Source organism: Puma concolor, chromosome F2 (assembly GCF_028749965.1).
Source record: "Puma concolor isolate L17-30 chromosome F2, mPumCon1.1.hap2, whole genome shotgun sequence".
Classification (NCBI taxonomy): Eukaryota; Metazoa; Chordata; class Mammalia; order Carnivora; family Felidae; genus Puma; species Puma concolor.
In genome coordinates this window covers 29978254-29996947 of record NC_141684.1, presented here as the reverse complement: position 1 = coordinate 29996947, position 18694 = coordinate 29978254, and the positions used below count along the sequence as shown (strand labels likewise).

At 37.5% G+C, this 18694-nt stretch overlaps 1 protein-coding gene and 1 long non-coding RNA gene across 7 annotated transcripts in view; one reads left to right on the top strand and one right to left on the bottom strand.

Moving 5' to 3' along the window:
* Positions 1–18694, top strand: part of EMC2 (ER membrane protein complex subunit 2) — a 564357-nt gene that overhangs the window by 194344 nt on the left and 351319 nt on the right. The gene's annotated exons all lie outside the window — the stretch shown is intronic.
* LOC147571898 (uncharacterized) lies at positions 1042–18082 on the bottom strand. The gene is made up of 3 exons (XR_015246907.1): positions 17976–18082; positions 2583–2748; positions 1042–1286 (listed from the first exon to the last, which is right to left on the bottom strand). It is a non-coding gene; the product is annotated as an uncharacterized LOC147571898 (long non-coding RNA).

Genomic DNA, 18694 nt, shown 5'->3' with positions numbered 1-18694 from the left:
GACTCTGAGTAATAATAAAAATTATCTAAGAATAAGCAGAGTCAAAAGTTCAGTTATTGAAAAGTGGAGGTATGGGAGTATTGTCCTGCTGAAGTTTCGGATATATAGATGTTGCATTGACTGTGTGACTCAGAGTGTGGGCTGAGGCCTGTCCACATTTTCAGTCACCCAAGAAGTGGATGGGATACTGTGATAAACGTCATCAGTAGTAGTGTAAGTTGGGTGCTGGGCAACCTCAGGCCATAGATCCCTGTGTAAACTGGGCATCAGCATCCTCTCTCCAGTGTTCTAGGTGGACCTTAAGTATAAGTCCTGCCCTGAGAAGATTGAAGGTCTGAGAGTTAAAAGAGCTCTCCGAGTCTAGCCTTTAGGTGCGGGGAGAGCAGTTATTCACATACATACATGCTTCTCTAATTTGAAGCTAGATCATTTTGCTAAGTTATTCAAAACCTAAAAAAGCACATTTATGAATAAAAGTTGCTTCAGCTACTCCTCTCAATGTCCATATCATTAATCACTTAATGGTCAAATCACTCTGTGGGAGAAATGTGTAAAGCAGGAGGGTCTGTGCTGGAATGAGAGACAAAAGATGGTCTGTGCCCTTTGCTGCTTTGCTGCTTCTTAATTTTTTAAAAAATAGTTTGTTGAAAAGTAGTCCACTTGTCATAGGGATTGAGAGGCTTGTTTATTTATCTTGCTATTATCAATGGCACATAATAGAAGCTCTCCTTTGTCTTAAATTGACTTCCCACATCTTTGCCTGTGTTAATGCAGATATATTGCAGTTTCAATACCTAATGTTTATTTGCCTCTTTCGTGACTTCTTTAGTTTTCCTTGGCTAACCTGTAGAATCTGGCATGTAATAGTCACAAAAGAAAGGCTCACCAAAGTAATTTTTTTGGATCATAAAAGTTTAGAAGACTTTCTAAGAGGTTAATACAATAGAGCAGTGGAAATCCCTACATGTGAAAGATTGAGGATCATTAAGAAAACTTCCCACGGGATTTTCTCTGTGGGGTGGCAGGTTGAGATGGGGCATGAGTAGACAAGGAAAGGAAACTAACATTTATTAAACATCTGCCAGCAATTTTCACACACATTATCTCATTTAAATCTTCAACAATTTGGGGGAGATAAATATTTCCACACCATTGTATATGTATGAAAAATCAGGCTTCAATAATTTAATTTGCTTGATGTCATATTCTTTGTGGTAAAGCTGGCATCCAAACTCAGATCTATCAGACAAAGACACATACCATATGATTTCACTTATATGTGGAATCTAAAAAAAAAAAAAACAGTGAACAAACAAATAGAAAATCGGAAACAGACTCATAAATAAAAAGAACAAACTGGTAGTTGCCAAAGGGGAAGGGAGTGGGGGAATGGGCAAAATAGTTGAAGGGGATTAAGAGCTACAAACTTCCAGTTATAAAATCAGTAAGTCATGGAGATGAAAAGCACAGCATAGGGAACTAATCAATAATATTGTAATAATGTATGGTGACAGATGGTAACCACAGTCACCACAGTGTGGTGAGCACTGAGTAACATACAGAATTGCCAAATCAGTATGTTGTACACCTGAAACTAATGTGACATTGCATGTCAGCTATACTTCAATAATAAAAAAAGAAAAAGAAAAGCAATTCAGGTCAGTATGTCTCCAGATACGTGCATATTCTTTCCACTGAACTGCATCTCTTAAAAGGATATCACTAATAGGAGTGTTCATCTTCCTAATGACAATGCACATTCATGAAAATCTTTTTAGATACATTAATAACTCTTTTGATTTTTGGAATCCTTGTCTGGTGGTATAGTGTTTTCTTCCCTTCTTGCCTCTTCCCCTACTCTGTCTCCTTGGTGGGAAGTCCTTAGTAAGAGTATAGAGAAAGAAACTTGGTTAGCATCATAGCATCTTGAAGTGATATGTGAGAACAGTCAGCACCAGCAAGAGGAAATGTTTTTGTTTCAATCTGAGGAATCCAAACAAACAAACAAAAAAAACAAAAAACAAAACAATCCAAAGGATCAAAGTCTCCTTCTGGAATCCTTCTTCATCCTACCTCTACTCCTCCCATGATGTCTAATCATTTAGATGGAACTGGAGCCAAGGGGATTGTGTTATTGGAAACAGGAGGAAACTTCTGGGTAGCCAGCTGAGATTATTTTGAGTTGCCACAAAGCAGACCACAAAACAAGGCCATGGGTGTAGGTAGTTTATTTAAAGCTGACTGCAGAAAACATAAGTGAAGGAATGTGTGGAAAGCGAGATAAGGAAGGGGGAAGAACTGATATAAGGTGTTTTATTGAGCAGGTTACTGCTTTGGGCCAACTAGACTCAGTTCTACTAGGGACCCTCCACAAAAGTGAATGATACAGGGATGCTGGGCAATAATTTACCAATTACTATTTTGTATTGGTTGAAGTTTCCCCCCTAGGGTCTTTAATTCTCCTGAATTCCAAGGTTGTGCCTGTCTTTGGAAGGTTTTGCTTCCACAGTCCTTGAAAAAGCCTTCAGGGTTAAGAGAAACCCAGGTAAGAAGTTGTACATTTATCATGGATCTTACTGTACCTGTAAGTGAACTGGGGAGCCCAGGGAGTATGGAGCAGGATATCAGCAGCATCTGCTACAGACGTCTCTATGAACCAACAGGAAACTTGATGGGTAGACTACAGAAGTGCTTTGCACCATTCTGTAGACTCCTTGTATATATGTGATTGATTAATGATGGGATACTCTGGAGAAAGATAGCATAGTGCAGTGGGTACAACCATGGACTCTGGTGTAGCTCTGGATTCTAATCATCTCTGTTACTTACTAGCTGGGTTAACTTGGTCAAGTTATTTAACTTCTCAGTGCCTGTTCCTTCATCTTTATATAATGAGGATGGTGATAACAAAGCTTACCTCAAGTGTATTTGTGTCAAGTTGAAATGAACTAATATATGTAAAGCATTTACAACTGTGCTAATCCCAAAATAGGCACTCAAGCACTCTATTTCTGGTCATGCAAGAGACCTACATTGCCTCCTAAATTTTACAAATATGGAACAGAACTTTCAAAAATCTTCTTTGTGATTTCTTCAACTAGAAAGCTTTATTTTACACTCTACCATCAAATTCTACTCTCCCAGATGCAGGCCTTCACATATATCTTAACAAGTGATCTACCCCAATTTTGAGTAATCAAAGAATTCAACTTTTAAGGGGTACGCATTTAAAAAAGGGCATCATGACAAGAGGTTCTGAAAACCAGAAAGAGCTAGTGTTGCCATAAACAGTCCACATAAGAACTCCACATAAGCAATACCCAGTATGACATAGATTCCATTGGATAAAATATGATGATGATTTCTACTGATGGGGATTTGCTAAATGTGCTACACCTATTATCTCATTTAATCTTTATATCAAATCTGTGGGGTAGCTATTACCAGCTCAGTTTTTAAGATGAAGAAACAGTATCAGAGAGTTGAAACAACTTGCTCAGGATCCCACAACTGGTAATTTGTGGGGCTGGGAGTCTGACACCAGTGCATGTTTTTAAAACCACTATGTGCAATTGAAACACTGCAGTAGGATAAATGTTATTCTCTACTGACATCACTTAAGGCTGATATTCAGAATAGCCTCAGAATTGAAGCTTGTGTTAAGTCCTGCTTTATTACTTGTGGCCTTCAGCATCATTTAATATTTCTGAACTCATGTTTTCTATAAAAGAGGAATAATGGTATTTATTCCATAACATTATGTGGGGGATCTTGTGAAATTATATAAGCACTTTATAATTAAGTACTATATAAATTTGATCATGTAAAAGGATGAAAGTTTTAAAAAGAGAGGCTGAGAGTCCATATGAATGAAAGTAGTAACAAAGGAGTTCAGATTTTAAGTTATTTCATAATTAACCTTATATATTTCAGAATTTCTAATTAATATTCTTTCTCCTTCTCTTCCATTCTTATTAATTCAGTTCATAAGCCAGGGTTAAAAACTTACTGTATAAGGCATGTTTTTTGGTTTGGGAATATAAAGATGAAAGTAGCTTAGTGTCTACATTTGGTTTTGCTCACTCTTCCTTCTCTCTCTCTCTCTCTCTCTCTCTCTCTCTGTCTTTTCTTTCTTTCCCTTTCTTTCTCTCTCCTTTCTTTTCTTTATTTCACTCCCTCCCTCTTTGCCTCCCTACCATCCTCTCTCCCTCTCTCTCCCTTCCTCCCTTCCTTCCTTCCTTCCTTCCTTCCTTCCTTCCTTCCTTCTTTCTTTCCTTTACTCTCTACCTTAACTGAGAAAAAAAAAAAGATAACCAACTCACCACTTTTGTTTGCCCTCTATTCATTATTTAGAAATAGTCTGAATGCTTTTAAGTTGTTTGACTATATGTCAAGACTCTCTGAAGACATGCTCATTTATAGATACTTCTGTCTGCAAATTAGACCTTCCTAGTACTGTGAAACATTAAGGTCTTTAAAACCATTAAGATTGTTAGCTTTGGCTGCAGATAAGCAGAATAAACAAACCCCTTTCCAAGTGGGGACTAGTACTGCTGTCTTCCTTGGCTTTTGAAGCTCAAGGATGTCACGAGTCTCAAAAAAAAAAAAAAAATGCTTATCCCCCAAGCTAAGAACTTTCTAATGGGCTTCATTGTTTTCTGTCTAGTGTTTCTCACAGGTGCAGATAACAAAATGTTTCTATGTTGGCTGCAAATAGCCTTTAATGGTTTTCTGATTTGTATTAATCTTTCCACTTACATATAATTAGCTATCTACCTACCCATCTCTTGGCCCAATACTGGCTGTGATAGACAATACACACAATAAGTGTCTTCACTCCTGAGAACAAGATCAGTATATGAGTGCAAATAGAGCTTAGAAATGTATTTCTAAATTTGAGCTGAAAATTGATGGGTTTTCATGTTAATTCACTAGTCTTGATTCCTTTCTCTAACCTGGTGGTTCTTAAGAAGTAATTTTACCCCTATAGGACATGCAACAATATCTGGACACATTTTTGGTTGTTATAATTGCTGTAACTGTTTACCGTCTAATAAATAGAGGCCCCAGGGATGCTGCTTAATATTCTACAATGGACAGGGAAGTCCCCTACAAAGAATTATCTGACCCCAAATATCTATAGTACTGAGGTTGAAAAACTGCAGGTCTAACCTCATTCTTTTTTTTAACATATTCATATTTATCATATTTGAAAGAATGACCATCAGCAGTAGACGGAGCCATGAATACACACTTATAAGGCAATAGCTACAAGCACGATTGAAAAAATCCTGAACACTTTTATCCTACTTGATCTGGTCCTGCTCCTTGGAAGTGTGGACTTTAGCCTTTGACCCCATGTGTCAGTATTTTGTGTCTTGCTTTCAACTCGATTATCAGTGATTCCCTCTCACCAGTAATACTTCTATGTTAATTGTTAAACTTAAATTTTTATAGGGGAGTCTAACCTCATTCTTACTTGAAAAGTTTGGAGATATAATTGCATTTTTTAAGGTTAGCTCTGCCAGCCATAATCTTAGATTTCCCAGGGTCAAGATAAACACAATCTTAAGCGAAGTAGGGGAACCAACAACACCTCATCCAATAGATTTTATTATTCCAAAATGGAACAATCAGCATTTTTACTTCCTCAGACTAATTTTAAAGTCTCTCTTGCTTTTGTTTTAAGTGTTGTGTATGTATGTCTGTGCGTGTATGGATGGGAATGACACCATAATTTTTTCAGTGTTTAAGATCTATAAAAGGTTAACATGGCTTTGGCTGGTCAGGTAGAAAGGTAGAAGAATAATGAATGCAACCACCACTTGTTAAAGCACCAGAATTTGAGTGATCATTATGAATTACTTTCACTTTTTCTAGAATCTCCTTATTGTTTTCTCACTTTAAAATCTTTGCTCAAACTATTCTATTCTTCCCTATTAAAATCCTATCTATGCACGTGGATTTATAAATATGCATATCTTCTTAAAAATCTATGGTGCCTTCAACTGAATTTTAAATATTTTATATTTTAAAGGTAAGGCACTCTATATCTTTTATTTTTCTCATAACATCTGTCTCCTGAACATGCACTTCATTGGCATTTAATCGATTCAGTTGATAAGTGAGTATTTGCAGGTCTGCCTTCCCTGTGGAGTTGAAAACCACAGTAAAGATAAAGGTATTACCAAAATAACATTTCTTACTATGGAGGGACTGTGTGTCTATAATATGTTGAATGCAATTACTTGTTATTCCTCCATGCTTTTGTTATCTCTCAAATACCCTCATTTAGATTATTTCACTGTTTTAAAGCCCCAAAAACATGAGAGAGCCGCAACAACATGAATTATCCTGTTTCGTTTGGTGTACTTGAAAGCATTCAGATTTTCTACAAACCTTTCCCACAGAGTGTTCTTTCTGGTTAATGAAAACTCTGGAGAGAGAGAGGTAGAGGGTGAGAGGTGAGGACAGATAAGAATTTAGATGTGTGTTTTTCACAGGGCAGCAAGTGGTGGGAGACTTTGACCTGGATCCTTAGGGCTTATCTCACATATTTGTTAATCATGTGGAAGAGGGAGCCTGCAGATTTTAAACTGTTAACTGCAACACAAGCCACACATGTGAGAGGGTAGCAATGAAACATAAAAGCAAGGGACCACGTTTTGCAATTCTGCATTTGTTTTTTAAAAAGTTGCCTTTACTATGTTCATACCATAAAGAACAAATCAAAATATGATGAGGTAAACATTCTATATAGTCATGCGATGAGATCACGGTTAAATACTAACATATTTCTTTCCAGTATTCCCATGAAAGTGTTTTCATCTATTGCTTTCCAGTGCACAAGTAGCTTTACTCTTCCCTTCTCAGTACTAAAAATTCTTTTGGACTGTTCAACTGTTCTTTTCCAAACAAAACATAAAATTATATATTGCAGATGTGAATTCTTTAGATTAAAAATAGGCTCACAGCTTAAAGTTTAAAGATAAGGTATAGCAGTCAAAATGTTTGCAGGGTATACTTTATCAATTATATATCATTTAATATCCCCAGTGTGCTTACTCTGTTGCCCACTATACAAAATAATTCTTGTTGAATTATTTTGCTCTTGAGGAAACTTATTCATTTTTAAGACTCTCTACTCAATATTAACCTGGAAGCAAGCTTAATTTTACTATAGGGATGTTGTAGTTACGAACTGTATATCTAAAAAAAAAGATTTTATATTTAGAAAATACCAGTTACATCCTATTTCAAGCAAACACATTCTTCAAATACAGGAATAATATGTAAGAGGTACGTAGTAGGTCAAGCATACTTAATATAAACTTTACGTACGCTCTAAAGAAGAAAAATCAGTGTATAATTGAATTGCTCAATCATGTAGCCAGATGGCTTGAAGACCTTAGATTCTAAGATCTAATTTGCTAAGAGCCAGAATGAAGATGGTTTTAATGAACAGCATCTAAACATCTCATTTAGCCTCCTTCACTAGCCTCAATGATGACTCCAGACAACATTGTTTTAAGATTATAATGTCCATTTTATTTCTATTAATTGCATCTTTTGTCTGCATTTACATTGTTATAATATCTCTAATATATTTATTTTTGATAAAATATTATTCTGTGTTGTCTCTATATTGGGAAATCAGGAGTGCCATCATGTGATTTAAAATAAAATCTTCAAATTAAATTTTATTCAGAATTTATCTCTTACAATTCAAAATTTTATGATATTATGTAACTCTTTATTTCATTTGATTTATTGTTATTCTGTTGACTTACACATGTAGCAAAAACTTAGATACCTGATCCCTAGATGGTCTGTGGGGAACTATTTTCCGTATTCATGTTTGCCATCTAAAGACTGTGTTTGAGTTGGTTATTTATTTGTGCTATGTTAGAGCAAGGCATTTTATTGGTGCTTCATCAAATGTAGAATTATTTTTCCACAACTTTTCATAAGATTTTTGGCAGCTGCGAGTGGGAGTGGTTACAGAGGTGATTAGAGCCAGTGACCTGATGGCTGAAAAATTGTTGAGAATCTGATACAGACCATGGTGATACACAATGTTATCAACCTTCCTGGTTCTTGAGTGAAGACAAGAGGCTATGGCAGTGAGATTTCCATTTGTTTAAATGTATGCTGTAAAAATTGAATGTTTTTTTTGTTTTTCTTTTTTTTTCCTGAAACCATTATATATATATACAACCTGTCCATTAGTCACCTCATACATTTTATTATCACTTCATACTTTATTTTCTTCCTTTGACCTCAGGAAGAATCCCAAGTAATTTTAAAACCCATTAGTATCTCTGAACACTCACAAAAAATCCATAAATGATTTCTTAATGGTCATTACTAATCGGTATTAAGCAATCTTGAACTGGCTAGAAGTCATTGTATATAGACTTTAAAAAAATCTTTAATATGTGAATTCTCTTATTCTCTTTTGTCAAAACTATCATTTCTCTTTTGAGTATCTAAAAATAATACAAAATGTTTACTACTCAGTAAAACCATCATAATAAATGGGACAATTCCATTTTCACTCTCCATTATTATAGTGTGTTGGATATTAAAATAAGAAAATTGCAAAACTGCTTTAATTTACAAAGAGGGTGAGGAATCCTGACTGTACCCTGTCCCCCACACTTCTGGTTGATCCCTTGAGTAAGACAGGTATAGACAAAGGGCTTAGTAATACTCAGTTTAGATACAGTTTCCAGCTCCTGTGGACACCTGTGCCATCTGAGAAATGATCTGTAGTGCTGTGGGATATTATATAACATAGAAACATGGGATTTAGAATAATGTAGATGGAATTCAAATCCTGGCACCACTGTATTGTAGTTGTGTGCTTAGGGCAAGTCACCTGTAAAGTAGGGATAATGCTAATACTGACTTTCTAAGGTTGTTAAAGAATAAATGAGACAATGAATAAAAACTCTTAGCACAGTTCCTGTTATACAGTAAATAACCGTAGCAATATATGCATATATTATACAATATACATATAGCAATATATGCATATATGTTATACAGTAAATATGCAGTAAGGTTAATCATTACTCTTATTCTCACTTCTGTGTCCAAGAAAGTACATTGAGAAATCTTTCTCACACTCAAAGAGAAAGACCCCTTTCTCACACCTTGATGGGGAGGACCCATACGGGAATAAAGCAAGAGTTAAAAGCAAATCCTCAAGATGAGACACCGGAATTTCACTGAGTCTCACAGGGTGGGCAATGGTGCTATTTATTGGGGCTTATTAAGTGTCAGAAGTAACTAAACAAATAAAGGCACGTAGAAAGGTCTGTAATTTTGTTCTCTGAGTTATGCTTAGTATTGTCACTTAATTTGGAACATTAACAGCCTGATCAAAAGTAGAAATTATTGTTTCTGATGATCTTCAAAGCTGTAACATCCATGTCTAGAAGCTGTAGAGCTAATTTAAATCAATTTGTCATTATTCAGAATTATAAACACAGCAAAAGGAGACCTTTGAAGACACCATCTATTACAATCCATAAAAATTGGGAGTTTTCATATTCCTAAATGTGTTTAGCAGGCATGATGAAGAGATTTGTCTAAATGCTTTCCATATTCACCATGGGAGGTAGGCTTTGTGAGGATAGTTTGGAGTCTTTAGGAGAATTTGTATAGTAGGAGCCTTTCCGCTTTCCCAGATCTGATGAGGAACATACAAACAGAGGTGCTTCTACTTGAAGACCACCATGTAGTGTCCATTAGACCAGTTACTCTTAGCAAACCTAATGAGGAGTTTGGGCTAAGGAAGAGATTATTATAGTGAAGGACCTTCCATGCATGAGGAGACTGATGCCTCTGGGAAAGAACTTGGCATTTCCAGATCCCACCATTTTTGGCTTAGAACTTAACTCCTCTAGGTTAGTGCCTTCCTCAGCTATAGCACCAAAGAAATCAGTGACTCCACTAGTCAGAGCAGTAATAGAGCCTGATGCATTGGTTAAGCAGTCTCCATTTGAAGTCAGACTTCTTGGATTTAAAGACTGATTTAGCCACTTTTACACCTGACAACCTTGGGAAATCTTTTAGCCTCTTATCTCTAATTTCTCTATTTTAAAAATGACATCTACCTCATAGGATTTTTGTGGATAGAATCAGGTAATGAAAGTAAAGAACTTAGCACATTTATTGGAACATTTTAAATGCTCAAAAAACCAGGGTTTCTGTTATTAATATTTTAGGGACACTTTTGGTTACATATTGGAAAGCCAATCTAGTGAGGTAAAATTTTCTTTGGGTTAAATGAAGTAGCAATGGGGTCCTTAGGGAACTAGGGGGCTAAGAACATGGAGGATCATACCTTAGCCAACACTTTGGTCTAGAAGAGTAGTGATAACAGGTTATAGTGTCTACGAAAACAATGTGTGAACACCTTGGATGCTCATTAGAGTGATGAGATAATGTCCATCAGCCCAGAAAGTCCCTTCATCTAGGACCTTGGATACCTTAATGCTGAATTGTGTTTTCCCAAAATGTGACCTTGTTTGGAGGTAGGGTCTTTATAGGTATCAAGTTAAAATGAGGTCATTAGAGTGGGCCCTAATCCAATATGACTTGTGTCTTTATAAAAAGGGGAAATTTGGACATAGAAATATTAAGAGAGGAAAACCACCATATGATGAGTCACAGGGAGGACAGCCATCTGCAAGCCAAGGAGAAAGTCCTGGAACAGATCCTTCCCTCACAACCCTAGCAGGAACCCATCCTACCAACATCTTGGATTTTAGAATGTAAGACAATAAATTTTGTTTAAGCTGCCCAATTTGTTGTACTTTGTTATGGCAGACCTAGAAAACTAGTACAGATACTTAATAAAAAGTGTCCCAGAGTGGACTCAGTGAGGATATTCGTGGTGCAGGTAGTGGCATGTGAAAGAAGTAAGGCCTCCTTCAGTTACAAAGCCATGGTCACAGACACTAGGAAAGGCATCTTAGGGGAGTTGTCAGTTTGGATGTGGTTTAATCTTGTTCAGTACTTGGGAAAAACAGGATCCCAGAATCTTCCCATCCTCTAGTTTTCCAAGGGTTTTTACAGCATAGTGGTAATAATCATCCTATTTGCTTTCCACTTGGTGTTAAAAGCATGCTCAAAGGACTCAGCATATTTAGGAGGGACCTTATGTTTGGTTTGAAACTAATAGGAAGGGAAAGGTATGAATCTTACTTCTAACTCCTCCATTTTTGTAAATCAAACCCAGATGATAGGAAACATCAATAGAAATACTTCTACTTCTGTTTTGAATGACACAGGCCACTAGAGTTATACATAGTTGTTTGAGATTAATTAATAACATATTCATCCAGTCTTTTGTCAGACATTTATTGAACCCTTACTATATATCAGGCTCCATTGACATTAGGGCTTTGATGGGAGACACAATTTGGTTTCTGTCCTCAGAGGACTTACTATCTAAAGAGGGATGTATGTGAATAAACAGAAAGCTGCAGCAGACTGTAACAATTGCTGAAGAACTCAGGGATGCTCTGAGAGCACACAGGAAGGGCATTATGTCATCCTGGATGGTATTGAGGAAGCTATGAAATGCCTCTAGGAACAGACGATGCCTGAACCAAGTCTAATAGGTCCTCCTAGCTAGGTGAATGCAGGTGGAGGGAAAAGAGAGGGCAGCCCAGACAGTGGGTATAACACAGTCAGTGCCACGGGGGAATGAGAGAACATGACACCCATCTACCATAAGCACAATGATTACTTTCAAAAGTAGGTTAGGTACCGAGGGAAGGAAAAAAGATGGAAAGTTACTAGAGGGTGTGCAGCAGCCACATGGAGTAGAAAATGAACTAATTTTCAAGTTAGAATTCATGTATTTATTCAATACATATTTACTGAAGTTCTAAATATATTAGGAATAGAACACAGAGTAGTCATTTTTGACTTCTTGGCAAAGGCTTACATTTGCCTCCTGCCTGTGTCACTTCCTTTCTGTGTGGGTTCTGAGCAAGTCATTAACCTAAAGTGGGAGAGCACTTAATTTCCTCATCGGAAAAATAAGAGAGCTGGATCCAGGTTGCTCTTAGTTTTAAAATGACACTGCCATGAGCAGTAAGAACATGTTATCCTGGTTGACATGGGTAGAATGTGAGGTTGGTTCAGTGTGCTGCCATTCTAACACCAAATACCCTGGGCCCAAGTCTACTGAGTTAATAACTCCATACTGGGAAGAAGAGTGTTCAAATAACAGTCCCATTAGGCAACAACCCCCTTCTCCCAGAGTAATAAAAGTCACACATTTATGATTTGTATGAAATAAAAACTGTGAGCTTTGTTTATTCTGTGAAAAATCTGTCATGTCTCTGTGGAAACTGGTTTTTATCACTCAGAGGGTTACTGTAATAACTGTAGACTTTTCTACACTCATTCTTGCTCCAAGAAACAATGGGAATTTTACATCTTAGTTTATGAGCAATTATGACTCAATTGTGAAAATATTAAGCATTGAGAGGAGAGAAACATGGCTGGCCTTGGAGAAATACCTCAAGCAACTAGAATTTGTGCTGGTATCCCCTTTTCTCCCTGATCATGCTAAGTACCCTTCCTTTTTTTCTCTACCCTCACCTCAACCTGTCTTCTCATTTAGGTTGGTAGTGAATGGTGCTACCATTAATTAGGTTGGTAGTGAATGATAATGAATGGTGCTTATCACCCACTAATTATGAACTTAAGAAAAGGATCTCTTGTATGGTTTATAATAATCCACGAAGAATATACCATTATCCCTTTTTTACAGGTAAGGAAACTGAGACTCTGAAATAGATAACTTTTCCAAGACCATATAATTAATAAATTCCAGAGCTGGGATTAGAACCAGGTAAAGTTTCCCACCAGGCTTTGTTCTTATTCATATTCTGTCTTTCTTTCTCTCACTCTCTCTCTCTCTGTCTCTCTCCCTGGAAGAGTTAGCTCACCCTCAAAGAGCATGCTTGTTGTAGGTATTGATTTTGTAATTGTTGTATCAATATTGATGTCTAAATATGAATCATTATTGATTTCTAAATCATGCTCTCATGGAACTTGGCCATAATCCTTATGCAGCTTCAGTGGTTACCACCCTCACACATACGTTTGAGGGAAATCTCTTCTTTCTGCCATAATATTAGGCATAAACCTTCCAATGTAATGCATTTTTGAAGCAATTGAACATTCTTTAGATGGTGTAAGTGTTATCTTATTTGGTTTTAATGGGAAGATTGCCTTGCAAAAATCATGAAGACAAGTATCTTTCTTTATGGGAAGTGATATAAGCCAAATGCAAAAAAAAAAGAAGAATTTACCAAGTAGAAGATAAAAAACAGCAACAACAACCATGACAAATTGAGACTCCTCATTGACATTTCCTATAGCCATTGAGAGAAAAGGAAGTATGTGGGCACAGAATACAAAGCAGTCGGCCAGGACTATTTTCATGGCCACATGATTTACATTCTGATGGAGGAATCAGAACAGTGATAGAAGAACAGGTGGAGAGGCCACAATAATAAACTCCTCCTTGCCCCCACACCCAACAAAATGGTATTTAACAAATGACAGCTGATGAAATAAGCCTAAAAACAAGAAGAGAAACTTATGTTTTAGCACTTGTAAAAGGAGTTGTTTAGCATTATTTAGCTATGTTCAACCAAGTATTCCTCTTTCCACCTGTCCCTCTCCTCTCTCAATACTGTACATGAGCCTAAAATCCATTAACCATTGTGGAAAAAGCAGCCATCTATGGGCCTGTTGTAACTTTTGAAGGTGTGCTATAGGATATGGCTACCCACACCAGTTGGAAGGATATTTAGTTTGTTTGTTTATGGTCAGCCACTCCATTTCCCTTCTTAGTTTTGGTACTAAGGCTGACTTTCAGAGATTCTCTATTCTAAGAAAACCAAGACTGTTGCACTTCTTTAATCATCTGGCAAGAGAGTTTCCCTCAACTTGACATTGTAGCTGTCCTGGACACCTAGCTCAAGCCCTATAACCTTGGCAATGCCAGTGGGTCTGCACAGTACTGTATTCACAGCACCAAAGGTTCCCAAGATGAACTACATTTCAGAGTGAAGAGTTCAACAGCACAGTCTGAGCAAAAGAGGTGATCTGAGAGTTTTCTGCCAGCCCCTAAGTAAGTTTTTTCATTCTGGCATGAGAGGCTATCAGAAAATTCCCATCCTTCTTGTTCTCAGTCATCATTGTAGCTGGCCTTTTGTATATATTCCTCTTCACAACCCAGTCCTGATTCCATAGACTTCCAATCTCATATTGCCAACTTGTTGTGTCTTTTCACAATTTCAAATATGTCATGGCTAAAGCAAGTCCTTCACTTTCCCCATTCCACTGGCTGGCCTCTTTCAGAATCTCTCCCATGTCTGCTTAAAAAAGTAATCTTTGAGGGGTGTCTGGGTGGCTCAGTCGGTTAGGCATCCGACTTTAGCTCAGGTCATAGGGTCATGATCTCACAGTTTGTGAGGTGAAGCCCCACATTGGCTCTGTGCTGACAGCTTCTGTGTCTCCCTCTCTCTGCCCCTCCCCTTCTCACACTCTGTCTCTGTCTCAAAAATAAATAAACATTTAAAAAAAAGTAATCTTTGAGACTCCTGCCCCAAATTCTTCTCCCTTTTTCTTCCCATTATCAACTCAATTGAAAGAAAAAAAAAAAGACAAAATCTATTGTTTCTCCCTACATACTATATCTGGTCATAGGTCTTTTTTGTTTGTTTGTTTGTTTTTTGGGTTTTTTTTCTTACCACTGATGTTCTCCCAGCCTCTATGCCCAAGAAACTATGATCATGTCTTGGCTAATATTGCTATCTCTAGTCTTTTTTCTTCTGATCCTTTCTGCATATCATATAGTTACACTTTTCTCAAGACAATGTTTCCTTGAGTTTCTCCTCTGTTTAGAAGCCTGAAGTAGGATCCAGCCTCTCCTGAATCAGCTGTAAATACTTTGCTAAGTTTGAAATAATTATAGAACCTACTGCTAATTTATCAAACCTCATTTTCCTGCTATTCTCTTAAACACATCTCCATGTCAGACAAGACAGTTCTCATTCACCTCACCAACACAGAGTTTATTTCTAACTTTCATATCTTTTCTCACCTAAAAGGTTTTTTAAAATAATTTTTGTTTATGCTAACCGTATTCATTCAAAATCTAAATCTCAACTCACACCCTTTTCTTTTTTCTTTTTTTTTTCAACGTTTATTTATTTTTTTGGGACAGAGAGAGACAGAGCATGAACGGGGGAGGGGCAGAGAGAGAGGGAGACACAGAATCGGAAACAGGCTCCAGGCTCTGAGCCATCAGCCCAGAGCCTGACGCGGGGCTCGAACTCACGGACCGCGAAATCGTGACCTGACTGAAGTCGGACGCTTAACCGACTGCGCCACCCAGGCGCCCCTACACCCTTTTCCATGAAGTTTTCTCTGGCCACTCCAGCCTGCAACCTTGATTGATTATTTGCTTTTTTGAATTTCTGTTGGTCTCTCCTGGAATGTTGTCTTGTATTGTTCTTGAATACTTTAATAACAATTAGCCTCATCTTTCTAATTAGAGTATAAACTCATCAAGGATCAGAGACTACTCTAAATTCTCTTTCAGAGATAAAGTTTTCTACCATTTGAATTTAGCCTCTTAAAGTCTGTGGTGTATTTTCATATACATTATCTTTGAATTAGAAAACCTTACCAAAATTTAATTAATTTGTATTTTCCATCAGAGAAAGTAGCTGCTGACCACCCTCTGTAGAGTTTCAAGGACACCCTGGAAAAAGCCTTGATACCTATTTGAGTAAGCAAATATATGCCAGAGAGAGCACCATGATGACAAAAAGTTGCAAGAGCTTCTGTTTTATTCATCAAACCTCTGTCTGTATGAGGAATTTTTAAGTGGGAGGGGAAAGCTGCTTGAGGAGCTCAGAGTTACCTAAGTGGGAAGCAACTTATTTCCCTTAACTTCTTCTCCCTGAGATTCAGAAATAAGGAGTTCTGCTTGTTTTAGTGTGGTCCTGACCAACCATCAGTGGCAAGAGAGGGCAACATGAACCTTTAAGTCAAGTTAACATAAGTTCAGAGGAAGAGGGCACTTAGGAGGAGGGGAAGAGTGAACACTCTTTTCTATGTCGAGGGTAGTAAACACTGGAATCAGCTTTTAGTTCAGCTCTTCTTTGGGACTATCTGTCATGGGGAACAAAAGGCCCAGAAGATCTGAAAATTAACCATCACACTTGGAGGTCAAGCCTACACTAAAACTCAACATAATACATCTAAAAAGGACAGCTACACCCAACAGTGGGCAGCATAAAGGAATTTTAGTCCCCATCACATTTCTGGATACAACCATTGGAAACCACTTGGCCCGAAACCAACACTGCCCAAGTTTCACTTAGGCTTCACATCTGATACGGTATACCCTATAAAACTGGCTTTGAAACTGCTTTAATCCTGGGAGCCCCAACGCTCTTTAATGGCTGTTACACTGGGGAGTGAACCTGCCGCTCCTCAAAGAAAGGAAAGGAAAGGAAAGGAAGGGAAGGGAAGGGAAGGGAAGGGAAGGGAAGGGAAGGGAAGGGAAGGGAAGGAAGGAATGAAAGGGAAAGAAAGAAAAGGAGAAAGGGAAGGGAAGGAAAGGAAAATTTGTCTCAGCCACTGTGCTTTGACCATGACCAGCCAAGTTAAATCCAGCTTCTACCCAGTAGCTTTCCATGATAGTAAATACTCTTCTTCTCTCCTACGTACTATTTTTTATTTTTTTAATGTTTATTTATTTTTGAAAAACGGAGACAGAGTGTAAGCAAGGGAGAGGCAGAGAGAGAGAGGGAGACAGAATCTGAAGTAGGCTCCAGGCTCTGAGCTGTCAGCACAGAGCCCAATGCGGGACTTGAACCCATGAACCGTGACCTGAGCTGAAGTCAGATGTTTAACTGACTGAGCCACCCAGGCACCCCTCTCCTACATACTATTAAGCACAAGAGGTTCCTTGAAATTAAAATGTAGAGAGGGTTGAGGCCTTGAAGAAATATAGACCAAACCTCCCTCTTCTGATAAGTGAAAATTCAAGCATAATTATATTCTGGGATTTGACTGAGTCATATTCTGCATTCTACATGCAGGCAGAATATAAAGAGGGTTCCATATTACTTTGATATTCACAATAAACTTATAAATTAGGAAGGCCAAGTATTATTTCCCCCATTTGAAATGTCAGCTCTTTGTAGCTGATAGTCAAGAAAGGCTTCTTGATTGTATAATATTTTAAAATAATCCAATCTCCTCTTGACCTGGTGTGATAGGCAGAATAATGTCCCCCTCCTCCCCAAATGTCCACTTCCTAATCCCTGGAACCTGTGAATATGGTATTTTATATTGCAAAGTGTTTTTGCTAATGTGAAGTATCTTGAGATGGAGAGGTTATCCTGAATTATCTGGTTGGATCCAATATAACCACAAAGATCCTCATAAGTGGAAGGTTCAGAGTCAGAGAGGAGATGTGATCACAAAAGCAGATTGAGAGCAGGAGAGGGAGAGGGAGGAGAGAAACTTGAAGGTGTTATGCCCCTGCTGACTTTGAAAATGGAGGAAGGGGCATGAGCCAGAGAATGCAGGTGGTATCTCAAAGCAGAAGAAAGTCAAGGAAATAGATTCTCTTCTAGAGCCTCCAGAAGGAAGGCAGTCCTGCCAACACCCTTATTTTAGGACTTCAGACCAGAACTCTAAGATCATACATGTGTGTTGTTTTAGGCCAATAAATTTGCAGTAATTTGCTACCACAGCAATAGGAATCTATATACCCAGCTAAGACACAATTAGTGGCAAGACTTTAGTAGCAAAGCTAATTTGTAATCTGTTTTACTGCCTATCTATTTCTGGATGGAAAGAAAAGATAGTATAATAAATTGTTAACTGAAGGAAATTATTTGGTGCTTACTTACCTGATAGGATCATTGTGTATTTCTAGCTTCTGGGTATCACCAACTTCTCCTTTCAGACACATTCAGCTACTGCAGCCCAGCTCTGAATGTCCCTTTGTGTGCATGTGTCTGCCCATTTCACACTTGGGCATGAAAGCAGAACTGTGGGTAGGGCCAGTGTGTATTCCAAAGGGTCAGCAAAAACTTTTGCTTGCTTAAAGCTGTTTCAAGCTGTTTTCAATACCATGTCGCTTCACAATTACTAATTAAAAAATGAGAATTTGCTTTTGTGACCATTTGAAGAACTCAGAAATGTCTTCATACTTTTTAGTTTCCTGGAGTTTAAGTTCAAAATCTTCAAGATTGCCTGTTGAAGTTCATTGGAGAAAAATGACCTTCACATTAATTTTTCTTTTACTATGAGTCTATTTTATTGTTAGTTAGGTTCCAGGAAAAGCCATGTTCTTCATGCTAGTTTCCTCATTATTTGTGTTGTGGTTTTTCAAGAGATTTAAACTAAGTCAACCCAGATATAAGTAACAAACTTTCAGTAACTTGGTGAAGTTTCCAAACTCTCTACCATTTAATTTTTTTTTTCTAGAAATAAAGCAGTCAGACATTGTCATAATTCCATTACTTGTTATATGCAGCTATACTGAATAAGAAGTTTGAAATGTTATGGTTATAGCTTCTTACTCTTCATAATCACTAACAGTTATTGAGCACTTATTGTATATCAG